At 43.7% G+C, this 15437-nt stretch overlaps 1 protein-coding gene and 1 non-coding gene across 2 annotated transcripts in view; both read right to left on the bottom strand.

Moving 5' to 3' along the window:
* Positions 1 to 15437, bottom strand: part of Trpm (transient receptor potential cation channel, subfamily M) — a 223019-nt gene that overhangs the window by 160585 nt on the left and 46997 nt on the right. The window lies entirely within an intron of this gene.
* On the bottom strand, positions 13997 to 14068 carry TRNAS-ACU (transfer RNA serine (anticodon ACU)). The gene has a single exon. It is a non-coding gene; the product is annotated as a tRNA-Ser (tRNA).

The raw sequence follows: 15437 nt of genomic DNA, 5'->3' as shown, positions 1-15437 counted from the left end.
AAGCTCTGGGGCGGACCGTGAGCGCGATGCATTTTTAGCGATTTATTTCGTGTGGCGAAAGGCGAATCCCAAATATTGTTGAAAAGTGAAGCCAAGGATCTTGATGTGGCTCCGCCGGGGGATCCTCTCAATAATCAGTTTGATTCCTGTACCAGCTTGGTTGTGTGCGCTTACGAGCGTGTACCTTCATAACACCGAGGAAAATGTGAGCGCCAAGTTACCACATCTGAACTGTACAAATACAAATACAAAATGCCTTTATTTAAACATCATGTGATGCTAGGAGGCGCACCCAAAAAAGAACGCGAAACGTACTACACTGGCATCCGAAAAAAAAAACGATTCTCGCGTGTATCGGCGTGAAGCAAGATATAAAAGCAATTGTACGTACCGCTCACTCCCAGTTCTTTGCCGATCTTTTCCCAGAGCTCCTTATCTTTAACCAATGGAGTAATTAACTTTTTATTCCCTGCAGTTAGCATGCATGTTTGTATTGACATAGTGACATGTGATGAATATTCAATTTTGTACAATTTTAGTAACGCGCGCGTGTCCTGTGATACGCACATCTAAATTTGAGTTGAACTTCATGTTAGATGGACCAGCTTAATTTATGTGAAACAGGCAGCTTCCTTTCATCTCGTTTAGTGGAACTGGTTGGTTTTAAGCGGAACAGATGTGATTTATAGTTCCACGCCGGTTATGTGGAAACCAATTACAGTCAGTTCTTCGAAGTTTTAGAGATGAAACTTGGTCCCTGCTCGTGGGAGGTAAAGCTCATAAAAAATTTTCCTAATTACCTTGTAGGAAAGGACCAAGCAAAGGAGTTTCAATTTTCCTTTGGGCCTACTGATGTCGTTTCGTAGATACATGGGGTCATATTCTCGAAAGGCACACTAATGAAATAAATGCCAACACTTCATTTCTATAAACATTATTTTATAAAATCTCCAGTATTCGCGCTCGTATTCAGAAAAAAGACGCGAGATTACGTAAGGCGATACCCGTAGATCAGCGCCTGGCGCAGGTTATCAGGTGAGGTGGAAATTTTATATTGCTCTTACGAGCGCACCCACCACCGCCTCCGCCGCGAAGCTGGTCTTTCTTCTGCCTTCCGCAACTCTTCCAGCATAGCCATTACAGAGTTGCAGAGAAGAATCGAAACAATCTCCTCCTCCTCTGAAATGCTCGCCATTCTGCGATAAAACGGCGCAGGACAGTGTGCAGCCGAACAACCAGCGACAAAAGCGCGCGAACTGTCTGCGGGGCTCACGCGCGCTCTCGCTTCGTTCGCGAATTCCCGATACTGGAAAAGAAACTGCCATGAGGTCTCGCTGCTTTCGTGAAAAAGCGAGAAGCAGCCGCAGTTCCGCGTCGGATCCGCCGTCGCGGGTGGGGTAATGAGAACAGCCCCCTTTTTTTCCAGCGAAGCGAATCCGCTTCGCTCGCCGGAACTTTGGTGTAGTGTGAACGCGCCCTAACGGTCTCTTTTCATGCCCTCTTTTACGAAAATCTTTGTTTACAAAGGATTGGTTTCTTTAGGTTTTCAAATGGATTACTGTTAGGGATGGACTTGAATTGACTGCATGCCTACGACATGTATTGCTGCGCCGAAAGAAGAAATAATCTGAAGCAATTTTGTTGAAATCTGCCCTATGGTGCCGCAAAGCGTTAAATTTTGGTTTGCAGCTCTCTCTTTCTCATTTGTTACGTTTGAAATCCCTCAGCATTCCACAGACTGCGAGAGAAAGAAGCTTGCGATTTGGTAATGTCCAAAAATGTAGGTGAAAAATTTTGAAAATTAGAGTACTTTTACAAAAATATTGAAGGTAATGGTCCATTTTTATGATATGTAGCAAATTCTTTCTTTTAAATTGTTACCATCGAACGCATTGATCAGTTAAAACCCCATAGAAAATCAATGGCCAACGCTTTAGGGCATAGCAAAAACGTGAACAGAAAAAAAATTCAAAACTGCAGTCGGGTGATCTACGGATATACTGATTCATTTAGTCAAATCTAACATTATATGAAAAAATTTAGTTCATAAAAGGTTTCTCGCTCAAAAATGATTTTGTCCAGAATTGTGGGGAATGGAAATGCTCGGACTTGGGAAATCTAACATGTGGCTTTCAAGACGCATTTGCGGGTTGTGAAAAAATAAATGTGGTTCATCCGGCAGAGAATGCATTATCATAGACCATGCGAGCAAGTGGATTGATCCGGCCCGTCAGTCACCGAGCGATATGTCGTATCACCGCTCCACTTTCTTGATTCAATGCAGCGAACACCGTTTGAAACGTCATACCGCGTCTCCACTCTCCCATACCCACCGCCCTTAGCCTCCCACGCTCTCTACGTGTTCTCCCTCCCGCTTTTCTTTTCTTTCCTACTTCCGAAAAGCAGAGAGAACAATTTCCCTCTCTTGATAATGGATAATGAATTCAATAAAGATCCATTATCAATTTACTATTTCGCATCCTCAGACATTGATAACTGTTGCTCGTTGACGTCGCCAACGCTTTCAAGCGTTTGTGAAGACCGCTTCGGTTAGCGACCCAACCTTATCATTGGCTGCATATGGCAGCCAATTGTGTTCATTTTTGTTATTTTTATGTTAATTAGTGTTATTTCATATCATTTATTTGTATGCATTTTGATTATTTACTCTCATTTTTGTTTTAGTTTTATCAACTCCTTTTATTGTATTGTTATTTCATATTTTACTTTGTTTTATTTTACATGGACTTCACTATAATCGACGGGAATATCCGTCTTGTTGTGAGTTCTGTGATTGGCCCCTGGATAATGGGTCCTTTTAAAATACGGCCTCTTATATGAACTTAATTTTGTGAGCAGCAAAACCAACAGCATTAGCATTACCGGCATTCCTGTTGCGTCAGAGGCGGCCGCTGTTACAAATAAAAGGTTACAAATAAACTTTCTGCTTATTACTATTAGTTGTTCTGCTGCTTACAACGAACTATTTCTGATTATCGTTTTTTTTTTTCAATTATCTCCTAAATCCTGCAGTGACATTGCTTAGGTTTTTAATGAAGACAGGTTCGCGAACGTGTTGACAAAATTAAGCTTTTTTTTTCTCTCCACCAAAAGAAAAAAGGTATTTCCTCTAGCTGAGAGAAAAAATAGCATTCCTGCTTTTTACTTGCCCGTCAATAGCGACGCGCACTGTGCGGACCGTGAGCAACTGCGTTTGAAACAACGGCAAACCTAAGAGGTCTGAATGCCAGAAGGAATGCACAACACACGCCTGCAATATGCACTGGCATGTGAATAGAGAGCATACTATGAAAACAGAACAAATAAGTACTGGGAACCCACAGGTGCAATGTACGTCGAGCGTTGTATTTTGAGTACCAACGCCCGCTGCGGCACTCAATCATTCCACTTTCTTTTCTTTCTTTTTTTTGTTCCTGGACATGCTGGGGGGGGGGGGGGGGGTGCATTGAACGCTTTTGAGCACACTCCATCCTTGCGTGTCGAACAAGCGCACAGTCTTAGCAGTTGGCGAAGCAAGTGAATAGCAGCACCGTGCTATACTTGTTCACAGTGGAGAGGAAGGCACGAACGCGAGGCAACATCTCCCACAAGTGCGCTATTCTCACGCACTGCATACCTGAGTATACAGCTCTGGGAACCGTCGCTCGTATTCTCCCCTTCACTGACCGCAAACTGAGAGAGAGAATAATGTGTGAGCGCACGCCACTGCGACGAGCGTCCAGAAAGTGCGTAGCCGTAAAAAAAATAAATAAATAAAACTAAACGGCCAAAGCGCGAGACTGCACGCAATGCAACGCAACTGAAAAGACAGAAAGCGCCCCTGTAAACGGGGAGAACGGCGTGAGAATAATACTGAGGCACTCGCGAAAGCAAAGCCAGCAGAGAGCCACAAGCACGCATTTGTCTATTAAGTGCAAAAAACAGTAAAAGTAGAAGGTGTCGAAAACATGCAACGTTGAAAAAAAAAAGTTTAAGGACAGCTGAAATAATAGAACGAGGCAATAACAATGCGTTCCGTTCTTAGGCATAGCCAGGAAGTCAGGTGCAAGAAAGCACCGACACCTGCCGCGCTCCACACATGAGCACTACCAATCAGCTACTACTTGAGGGGGCGGAGTTTTTGAGCATGACGTGGCTCAGCGCATGCAGGTAGGTCACTTGGAAAACGGTATAACCCTCTAGCTGTCACAGTGTTGCCACTTCTTTGCAGTGCTCAAACGACGTTTAATGCCGAAATAGTTTATTGGCTTCACCTCAAGACTATACTATGTGTGGCTGTGCACGCTTTACAGGAGCAGATGCTGTGTACCGCGCCAATAAGAATACAAGTTCATCCTCCGATTTTTGTAACTATGGTGCCTGCAACTAAGGAAATTAGTTAGGGCACCATCAAAAAGACTGATATAAAATATGAAAAGCAGAACACACGCAGACCTCATGGCATCTGCAAGTCTCCACAGACTCCGCAGAAGCACTGACGCGTGGTGTACTCGTCGTTTTGAGCGTTCGGAACCTCCACAGTGGTCTATTCACATTCCAAAGAGTAGTTAGTTTAGGGACTGATTTCGTATGTCAATGTAACATCCACACACATGTCTCCTCAGGAAACTCACACCGACAAACAAAACTTCAAGGAATTATTCAGTAGCTCAAGGTGTTACTTCGAGTGGACAGCAGGAACAGAGCCCCCTCGTGTGGCACCTGTGCGTTGCACCGAAACAAAACTAATCCGTGCACTTAAGATGCCGGTGCGCAAGGATTGAGAAAACCGTGACATTCCTTCACCTAGATATTGACCTGACCAGTGCATATTCCAGGTTAACATTATCGTTTGCGCCTGTGTCACTGTCGCAGCTGTGAGTGGCATCGTCACCCCTATACTCACAGAAAGCAAAGCGCCACCTAAAATGCGTGTGTCCACGTTCGTCGCAGAGCCACCATTAGCCAAGTAACATAAGAACTCAGACGTTCCGCGTGATTTTGGAGGGCTGACGCTCCAGCTTTCTAAGGGCCCGTCACCCTCCTCCGTATACGTGCTGAATGTGCTCCGATACCTTCAGTTCTGGACGCACTCCTCCATTACCCGTAGCTATCGAGGCTCTTGCGTGCCCGCCACCGAGAGCATCTTCTCTTCCCGTGCTTTCGCGGCCGCCCGAAAACGAAAATGCGTGACCCAGCGGTCGATGTAGGCCACTTTTTGTTCATTCTGAAATGTCTTTCTTCTTTTATTTCTTTCCCTCGTTCCGGTTGGATCGAAATCGTAGCAGCAGCAGCAACAGCATCAGTTCGATCGGGCCGCTAGCGGTGTCGATGTTGTGCGTGCGTACACGTCTGTTCTTCCTTCCAGCCACACATCTCGGCAGGGCGAGAACAATCGCATTTAATGGTGCGGAGGAGGAGACGACACGCGTCGCCTTCACTCCTGCCTCGCTTATTCCCTCTCCTCACGCAAACACATTATGTTGTGACATGGTAGGAAGCAAACACAATAGGACGCAAGAGATGATAGTGAGAGGGGGGAGGGGGAATGAATGCAGGCAAGCAAAGCTTTCTGAAAAAGACCGCCACCATACCGCACTAATAGCTTGGATCATTAAAATAAACAAAAGATACAGGAATGGCGGAGAAATGGAACACACCATGGTAACGTCCGGAAAGAACATTTTAATTGACAGCTGTTTCAGATGTTTACTAATAAACACTGGTGGCTCGCTTCACATAAGAGTCTTGTTGTCGTTATATTAAAGATATTTTCGTGCTTTATCTTGCGTGCGATTCCTCTGCCCTAGAGGAAACAAGAACAGACTCACGACGACGAAATAAAGGATAGCATGTATGTTTGGCCATAGAGAGAATATTCAAGAGTCAAATGTGTGCGCAGCCGAACAGCGCGGGCGTCAAGAGACCGGGGGGAGGGGGGGGGGGGGGACACGTTTTCTCTCTTTCCCGGCCAGAAAATTTCAGGCTGGGTGGGAATTGTAATTAGAAGATAGGAATGAGAGAGCTCGAAAAAAAAACGAAATCTTTTGTGGAAAAAACTGCTCTCTTCTGCTTTCTGCTTTTTCTTTAGGAGTTGAAAGTTAAAAAAAAAACACAGGCACGATCTAATATGACCTCCAATAAACATAATCAGCAGTAATTCTTTCAAAACTGAAATCTAGATAGACGGCTGTGTCAATAAAAAAAGAAAAATTGCCCTTCGTTTATTATATTGTTTTAGTGGCGAAATAATTCTGGGTTTTCCCATCGCATCATGCTTCCTTGCCAGTTCTAATTCAAGGCTTAAGTGACAGCGGAATGAGTACTGGTATCCTCTACTCCCTTACTGTTTTTTTTTCATTTCCGTTATAACCGAGCTAGTGCTAAGACAATACCACGCATGCTCAGCGGTTTCTGTCTGCACGAAACTGCAACTACATGCCATGAGAACTTTAAAGCTGGATTTTTAAATTCGTTGCTACGTCACGCCGCTTATCGGTGAGCAGAAAATTATACGGCACTTTTGCCTTTTATTTCGCTAAGAACTCATAGCCACCAACAGCCAACCCTGGTCGTTATGGACAGAGAAAAAAGGGAGAGATTCCCTCATAGAACGCCTTCCTGAATGACAAAGTGAACATGCGTTACATGAGGGCTCGTTATGTTCATGTTCGCAAACTTGGACTTCTTAATTTCTTGCGGCGTCATAAATTCAATTCATGCAAACGAAAGTTACATACGTGAGCTCAAAACCCATAATTGCGACGTGGGATAATGCTGGTTTATGATCACCCATTTTCAACTTTCAGGTTGCTCGCATTTGCCTATAACAATATGGAAAACTCTTCCTCACTGCCAAGCCCTCCAATAACCTTTAAATTTAGTGCAGATATATACTATCCTCTTGGCTTTGATCACCAGTTTCCACTGTTATGTAGAGGATTAGCTCCACATATCCACAATAAAGCCCATCACGCTGTCTTTGAACACGTTGGTCGAGCAGTAGGGGGTCAGTAAACGACGGTGTTCAAAGCGCGAGGATTTTTTTCTTCTTGCCTGATCACCCTAGCTATCATTTTCAGACACCAGCATTGGCTTGCTTAGTGACTGCCTTGACGGCGACACGAATACGCCTCTTCAAGGCCTCAAAGTTTCCAGCTTTTATCGGTTCTATCGGTAGGGCCTCTCATACTTTTTCTGGCAGTCAATTTGCAATTCACTCAGGTGTTTCAATATAAGTATACTGATCAGTTCGTTTGTAAGGTTCGACGTGCTGTCATCTTTCGACAGCGTATTCCTGGATGTCACAATTTTATTTGATTGGCCCTTGGATTGACGATAACCAAAAGAAGCCCTTGAGACACCATCTCGTATAGAAGAGGAGACTACCTAATGTCCGGTGGGCACCTCTTACGCTTGCAGTGTCGCGTAGCATGCGTATTTTCAGCATCTTCATGGCTGTGCCTGCACACGCATCCGGCATCACAGGCTAGAAAGCAGCTTTCTCTGGAAAGGCAAAGTCGCAGGTAATATTGAATGTACGTGAACATTCCTGAAAAATATTTTCTTTTCAAACTCCAGCCGTGCTGGGCAATAAATTGTGTGCATATTTTTTTTCGAGTACTTTTCTTGTGTTAAAAAATTTTCCAGAAAAAAAGTGTTTTGTTGTTTTATTTTTGCTTTGTATTCAAAATATAGGGCCTTTTTACATCCCTATACGAGCGAAAGACATCCCATATGCGTGATAAATAAACCGTAGTATTTCCTTTAGGTGGTTTCAAGTGTGTTATCTGTTTTAGTGTGCGGGCTCCAGAAAATATAGGCTTATTCGAGCAGTGGCTGCACAAGCGATGTGCATGCTGCCAATTTTGTCTCGCTCGTGGAGTGCTTTAGGCGGTGCCTTAATGCCCAGAGCTTTTTGAACGCTGCTGAAACAACGAATTTGATACGAACGCGCCAGTTCAGGTTCGATGTATTCCTTACACCAAGGTATTTTTTTTAGTTGATCAATTGGGTTAACGGAAGACCGTTAATATTCTATATGCATTGAAATACTACTTTTTTCCACATTTGGAGCATTTGGAGCTGTTTATACCCAATTTCCAAGTGCGAAATTAGCTGGAAACCGCTTTTAAATAGTCGCTTAAATGTGAATGATCTTCGGCGGATGTAATGCGTAGGTATATTAAACAGTCGCCAGGAAAGAATCGGCGGCGCACGTGTGAATTGAAGGACAGGTCGTTTAAATTAATAGAGAAGAGAAGCAGCCCAAGGACTGAGACCTGGGAGACACCTGAACGGACTGGTGCTCTTGGAGAATTGGAGTCGGCTATCTGAACAAACTGGTGCCGTTGTGTAAGGTAGGAGGTAGCCGCTGTACGACTTGCTGATTTTTCATAACATAATTATTTTTAACAGCACGTTACACAGAAATAACCATTCATTTGAAAATCATTTGAAAGTGAATGAAAATTAGGTCTGTCTTGTTCGTTGTTATTTCGTGTCATCATATTTTCACTTGTGCTATGAATCAGCTGTGTCACTGTCGACAAATCTTGCCGAAATCTGTACTGACTTTTATGAAAAAAAGCTGCTGCTCTGTAGAAATCAACTTATATCCTTGAAAAGAAAGTCCCATCACTTTACCGGAACTACATAGCAGAGAAATTGGCCTGTAGTTCTTGACATAAAGCTTATCGCCTGATTCATAGACGGGTGTTACCTTAGCCATTTAAGTCTGTCATTTAAGGCAGTAGATGTATTACTAGCCATTGAATTATGCCAAATTCTACTTCCAATCGCAGGACAAGTAGTGGGGCCTTTAATAAGGCACATTGAAACGGAGTTGCTATTGCCAGTTTTACTGAAAACGATCATGCTATGGTTGTCCGTGATGATGTTTGATGCATGATGTTTGTAGGCGTTTCCCTTTGTCACCACCCCGAAATTTGTTCCTTGTGCGCAAAAGGAACATTTCATAATGAAGGTGAATATCTTATGTCTGAAGAAGAGCAACCCATATGCCAGTGTTTATCCTATGTCTGAATAAGAGCAGCCCATATGCCAGTGTTAATGTAAATGTAAATCTAAGCTTAATGTAAATTTTCTCTTCCTGACTTTCCATCATGCTGCGTTAAAACATGATCTCAACATGGGACCCCTATTGAAAGGAGAAAAAAAGAAAAGGTAAAAGCCAACCATTAATCATGCACTGTGCAACGTTTTCAGTAACTGGTGTTTCTCGTAAACTATTAATGTCGAAAAGTCTTGAGCATTTCATGGTCAGTGTTACTAATAAATGATTAATGTCGAAATGACTTGATCATCCGATGGTCACTCTTACTAGAGATTACCGGCAACCAGCGGAAAAGGTGTAACTAAATGTAGATAACCTGACTATCAGGCATGCTATTAATTTCTAATAGCGTTAGAGGAGGCTTTACAATTCCACGTAGACGTCACCACAGCGCACTGCTCCTTTGATGTAATTTAATGCACGCGAAATTAGCGACTATTATATATGTCTCAAATTACCTTCCGCTTGGAGCGGAGTACAAGGTGCCGCCTTCTTCACAGACCAGCATTACCTACAGTTTCCTTTCTATTTTTGGCATTTTTATAGCTTTCTTTTCTTCGTTTAGCAAGTTTGCTGCTGCCAACAAACGCGGCCGTTGCTCAGTGGTGCCTGAACAAAAAAAAAGTACCAGAAACTTGCTGCCACTTCGTTCTTGGCCAGGTTTTTGTTCATAAACCGAGGAGGCCAGTAGAGACGCAGGTCCCCCGTATTTCGAGAGCGTCGCATGAAGTCAAGAGCTGTCGCCGTCTTAGCTGGCGTGTTTCACTACTCACGGGGGAATGTGCTTCCCGGACCTGGAATTTATCTTTAGCCGTCTATAGAGCAATTTAACTCAATTTTGGATTTGACAGAGTCGCTGAACTCTTCGTCCTCATTTGACAGCATTCTACTGGGGCACTATCTGCATGTATGCGTCTCCTGGGGTCCAGTGTCACCGTCTGAATTTCAATCCCGGAAACGGCCGTTTAAGCTTTAATTTCTGAGCATTTTTACGTGTGGCAAGCTCCTTTAATCAGCGCTACTCGAACTCTTTTAGCAAAAGATACAAAAGCGGATGCTTTAAATTTTTACTCATCAATGTATCGTTCGCTAGTTTTCTGCCATTAAGTTTCCGTCGAAGCGCAGTCGGTATTCAAGAAAGCAAAGTGATATTGATGAGTTGCTAGCACTTGCAACGAGTACTTCTTGCTTTATTTTATTTTTCATAGCAACGCCATTATTTTTCTCGCGCTAGCCTGCTTCGGTCGCATATTTTTATCTGCTAAATTCTTGTCTCAACGCTGACACTTTTCTTTAAAACTTATGCTTTTCTCGTGCACGAATAAATGAGAAATTCACAGAATTATACTCATTTAGAGAATTTTGGGGGGCTCAAACACCATTCACTCTCTCCTACTACAGTGTCTTAGTTTTGTCGCGTTGGCATCACTAAAGTTCGTTAACATTTTTTAACTGCATGCATATGTTTCATTAGAGTATTTGTTCTCAGATTTCTAGATCCATCTTCTGTATAGGAACCAAAATTTCACCAGTTATTCTTCCTTTCTTTGTGTATTTTATCGGCAAACGTCAGTTGGCTCAGAGATCGGGATAGTCATACGAAAGAAGTATTTTGAAAAATCATGAAGATTAAAAAACATGAGTGTCATAGTACGACAACATGCGATACTGCTCTCCACATAGTCAATATTAGTTCTTGCCTGAACTAATATTGACTATATCTATAAGTTCACATCTAGAGTCAACCTAATGTTGTTCTTCACGCTGCTTCAAAACTATCACAGCCAACAGCGAAATAACTAGAGGCAGAACACAAACACCTTTGTTTACTAACGGACGTTCCCCTTAGCACTGAAACTACGCTTCATGAAAACAAAAATATAGATCAATTGTTCTTTTCTTGCTACCATAATCTTTACGGAGGGTATATTCCCAAGATTTTTTCCAGGCATCTTGCTGCGAGCGTAAACAAAGAATACGTCTGGTTCCTTCGTAAAACAAATAAGACACCAAAATGAAGCCAAAGAAGATTTCCAAGAATGCTTTTCGCACGGCTCACGACGGTCATCGCCAAGCACCGTCTTTTATTTTCTTCGCCTCCACTGTCAAGTGTCCGCCGAGCTGGAGCTCGAAAGAAGTCACGTATCTGCCGGTGACGCTATTCTCTACTGCGCGATGATGTCGTCACAAACTTTCCGTTTTGCTTCCCCTCATTTTGCGCCGACGTAATCGGAAAGCGGAGGACCATGTCTCTCGCTAGGGAAAGAGGAGAGAGGTGGTATTTTTCTCTTTCTAGCTGAGCTTCCATAAAGATCCGCACATTGCACACACACACACACTTTGAGAGGTGGCTTTGTCGAAAGTGAGGCCGCGATAGCAGCTCCTTTTTTTTGTTTCTGAGACGAATAGAGGAAGAGAAGCAAGACATCCGCGTGGAGATTTTTGGGGAGAAGAATGCCCGTCAGCAGGATCACCCGCGGCCATTGTGCGGAACCGAACTGAACGACGCCCGCTTTCGTGCCACATTTTCTCCTCCGCTAGGTTCGAGGAAAATTCAAGTAGAAATCGTACAGAATCTGGAGCTCGCACTTAGGCCAGCAATAACAGAGAAGTTGTACTAAGCCTCCCAATAGACTGCAAAGAAGAAGTTTTCACATAGTTGGCGAGTCGCTCAATACTGTGGAGAGTGGCCGAGCGTGGAGAGTGGCTAAGCTAAACCAAGATGCACAGACGATTATCAACGTGTTCAAGAAAACTTGGGCCAAGGCGATAAAGTTGCATCATTCCTGACAGTCCAGAAGCATGAAGTTGTCACCTAAATGCGCATTCCTGAGAATAAAGAAAGAACAGCGGCTGGAAACTAACATGTACAAATTTGTATAAACGCCATCGGAATCGCCGTCGCATGCGGCATTCCTTGAGTTGCGACCCGGAACAAGCAGTTATGCAGGCCACTGTCGGGCTTAGTCGGCAGAGCCAGCACAATTCACTTCAAATCGCCTTGCCAACTCGGAATCAATTGCAGTAGGGAGGAGAAAGAGAGAGAGAGTGTGCATGGGGGGGAGGTGGGGCGGGAAAGGGTGGGGATGGGATGTGATGAGTAGTGTGCGGGCATGCGTGCGCATGGCCCGCTCTTTCGTGTCGAAAGCGTATAAATTTCCCATAAGAATTAAGAAGGCAGCCAGTCACACCATCCCTTCAGCCTCTACGTTATTTTTGCAGTCCGCATGGCAACCACGAAGCAAAAACGCGGCTTTGAGGTCATGGAGTTAAGCCTGGTAAAACCTCCAAGCGCTTTCAGTACATTCTTGTAGTTTGTCGCTTCCACCTTGCCTTTCTGCGAGAATTAAAACACAAGTCAAATATCAAACTTATCGAACGATCACAAAAAGTCACTAGCACAATCAATCAATTCCGCATTCTATATGCACTGGCCTTTGACGGCATCATCCACCGAAAGTCCAGGTGCGCTTGTTCTACAAAAACAGCTGCTCTATTTTTGTTCTCTGGCGACGCAACACGCACCCCCTTGCTTCACAAGGAAAGAAAATGTTCGCGTATTGAAACGCAAAGTACCCTTATCATTTTAGCATTAACGCCGAAATGATCCCTACCCGTCTGCGGCACGCGAGCACATCCATCTTGCTGGCCGCTGTTTTGTCTCTGCCTGGCCCTCGCATCATCAATGATGGATGACAGTAGCCATTCCAGATGCTTATTGATCCATCGCGATATCGAGGAAGGCTTCCTGGAAGTATTCTGTTTGCGCCGGCACCAGTGTAAACTCTGTAAAAATGCGCAGTGAGAAGTTATGCGTGAAATTGAATTGCTGCCGAACGAGAATTTGAATAATTCAAACACGTAGCCGTCCAGGAGGCTCTCTTGTTTTCTTTTTTTTTTCTTTTTTGAACCACGTCAACCCTTCATGACGGTATCCGGCTAACCTTTGTTGTATAAATCTAATATTTTTCAACGGCTGCTATATATAACGTAAAAAATTCCTCCAGATTTCTCTCAATTCTTCTCACAAATTAGCCAAGCGGTTGCTTGTCATTCACAGCGAATGACAGTCGCTCAGTGGAAGCAAACAGTGGTCAAAGTTCAGGCGCACGTCTGCTGTTCGTAACGAGAAAATAATGCTAATAGCCTTACCTTGCACACGATATTCACCGTATTCTGCTTAATTTGCGTGAAGTTTTAGCCGGGGCTCTTCACCACGTATTTTTTAGGAAAACAGAGACCTTTAGCGCACCGTGTACGACGTTACCGTCATTGTTACCGGGAGCCTGAATGCCTATGAAGTCGAGTCAGGTCAATGGGCCACATATTACGCGGCAGGCTTAAGCTCACGTTTAGCAAAAAAACCGCCGTAGCTGTTGGCGTTGACATGTCGAGAATATCCCGATTAGTCGAGACGGTCGTCCCGTCTCACGTTGAGCTGTGGAATGAAAATAATTAAAACTTGAGTTAAAACTTGAACCGACTCAAATGTCGCTGCGCGGTGTAGGCTCTGTCAGTAACTATGTTAAAGAAGATCTCTTGTGGCCGAGTGAGCCTTAGTGTCTAGCACAGGTGTTTGTGTTCCTGTGCTTGACACTAAGGGAGAGGGGGGAATGGAGTAATTGGACGGAAATCTGAATAAGAAAATGTCGTTATGAAATATAAGGTAGCAAAGGAAATTAATTTGAAAATTGGTTTTTGAAGACAGGGAACGGCGCAGTATCTGTCTCAAATCTCGGCGGACACCCGAACCGCGCCGTAAGGGAAGGGAAAGAGGAGAAAGTGATAGAAAAAAGGAAGAAAGAGGCACCGTAATGGAGGGCTCCGAAATAATTTCGGCCAACTTGGGGATCTTTAACGTGCACTGACATCGCACAGCACACGGGTGCCTTTTGTGTTTCGCCTTCACCAAAACGCGGCTGCCGCGGCCGAGTTTGAACCCGGAAACTCTGGCTTAGTAGTCCAGTGCCCTAACCACTGAGCCACCGCGGCGGATGAAATTAATTATGCTCAAAAGAAGATTGGGTAATTAGTTGGGAACCGAATCGCTGACCCTTAAGTGAAGATTCGGGCACGCCACCCATACATTGGGGCACTTTCGTTCGTCTTCGAAGGGAGACATTGTACGACTTATTGGTGTATTACGTGATCTAGTACACTTACTGATCTACGCTGATGAACGTGTGTAAATAGAAAAAGGTACTAACTGAGAAAGAAAGTAGCAAATAATAAATAACGCTGTCGCTCCTTACCCTTAACAAGGAGATAGTGTTCCTCTGATTTTTTTTTTTTTCGAATCCGTGCTACACAAGCGACACGCTAACTGTCCCATGTTTGAATTCCAGGTTGACGCACTGCCTGGGTACAAAAACGTAAGTGGTTGAGCGGTATTTTCTGCAAATAACCATATGCATTTGGATGCCTTTTGGTCATACGCGGCACCTGCTTCTATTCATGTGCTTACGCCGGTCACAGCTGATGGGCGGTAATACAAGAGGTAATGCAATGACAGAAACACTTGCATAGTATTTTGCATCCCAGTCCTTGTGTCCAAATATACTTTGTAAAACTTTTTCGGCAAAACACTTTCATAATATTGTCCATCCCAGTCCTTCTGTCTAAATATAATTTGTAAAAACTTTTTCTGTGTGATATATTTATACGCGTAACAGCACTTATCGAAGTACAGACAGAGCAAGCAGAATTTATGCAACTCAGTGTGCATTCAGCACTCACGTCTCGGCCTTTACTGCTTTCCGCACGCAATTACGATCCAGCACGTATATCTGTGAGGCAATCGTTATTTATTATGTAGGAGCCGAAACTTTTTTTATTTCCCAATCCTGGTGATTTAGCTTCCCGCGCCGGTGTTCGTATTACGCGGTGGAGAGAAATGAATATTACTTGTATAAAAAAAAAAGGCATGGAATGAGAAAGAAAGAAGGAGCCGTCGGGAGCTATTTTTAGACAGCTGAAGCTCGTGAAACATTGAGTGCAAAAAATCATTACTTCGAACCGTCAGAAGGAGAGAAGGTTGAGCAGAAGGGTGTTGCGGTTGGCTAACCGTCGGCTTCGCCACTGGATCAGTATGCTGCTATACTGAGCAAATTAGTTGAGCATTCACGCCCGTAGCGATCGGTTAACTATTACTGATACTTTTTAGCAAGAAAAGTTTAGCCTCAGTTTCCGAACGACAATGTCCCGAGCACTGAATGGGCGCCAACGAACCATGTACTAAGTTTAACTCTTTTTAGGTGCGCGTCATTTACTTATTTCATTTTATTTTATTTTATTTTATTTATTTTATTTTATTTTATTTTATTTTATTTTACTTATTGAATACTGCCCGCAAACAACAGTT

The sequence above is a fragment of the Amblyomma mixtum genome, chromosome 5 (assembly GCF_055824585.1).
Source record: "Amblyomma mixtum isolate Tamu chromosome 5, ASM5582458v1, whole genome shotgun sequence".
In the NCBI taxonomy this organism is placed as follows: domain Eukaryota; kingdom Metazoa; phylum Arthropoda; class Arachnida; order Ixodida; family Ixodidae; genus Amblyomma; species Amblyomma mixtum.
Note: the sequence above shows the minus strand (reverse complement) of the source record. Positions and strands in the feature narration are given on the sequence as shown.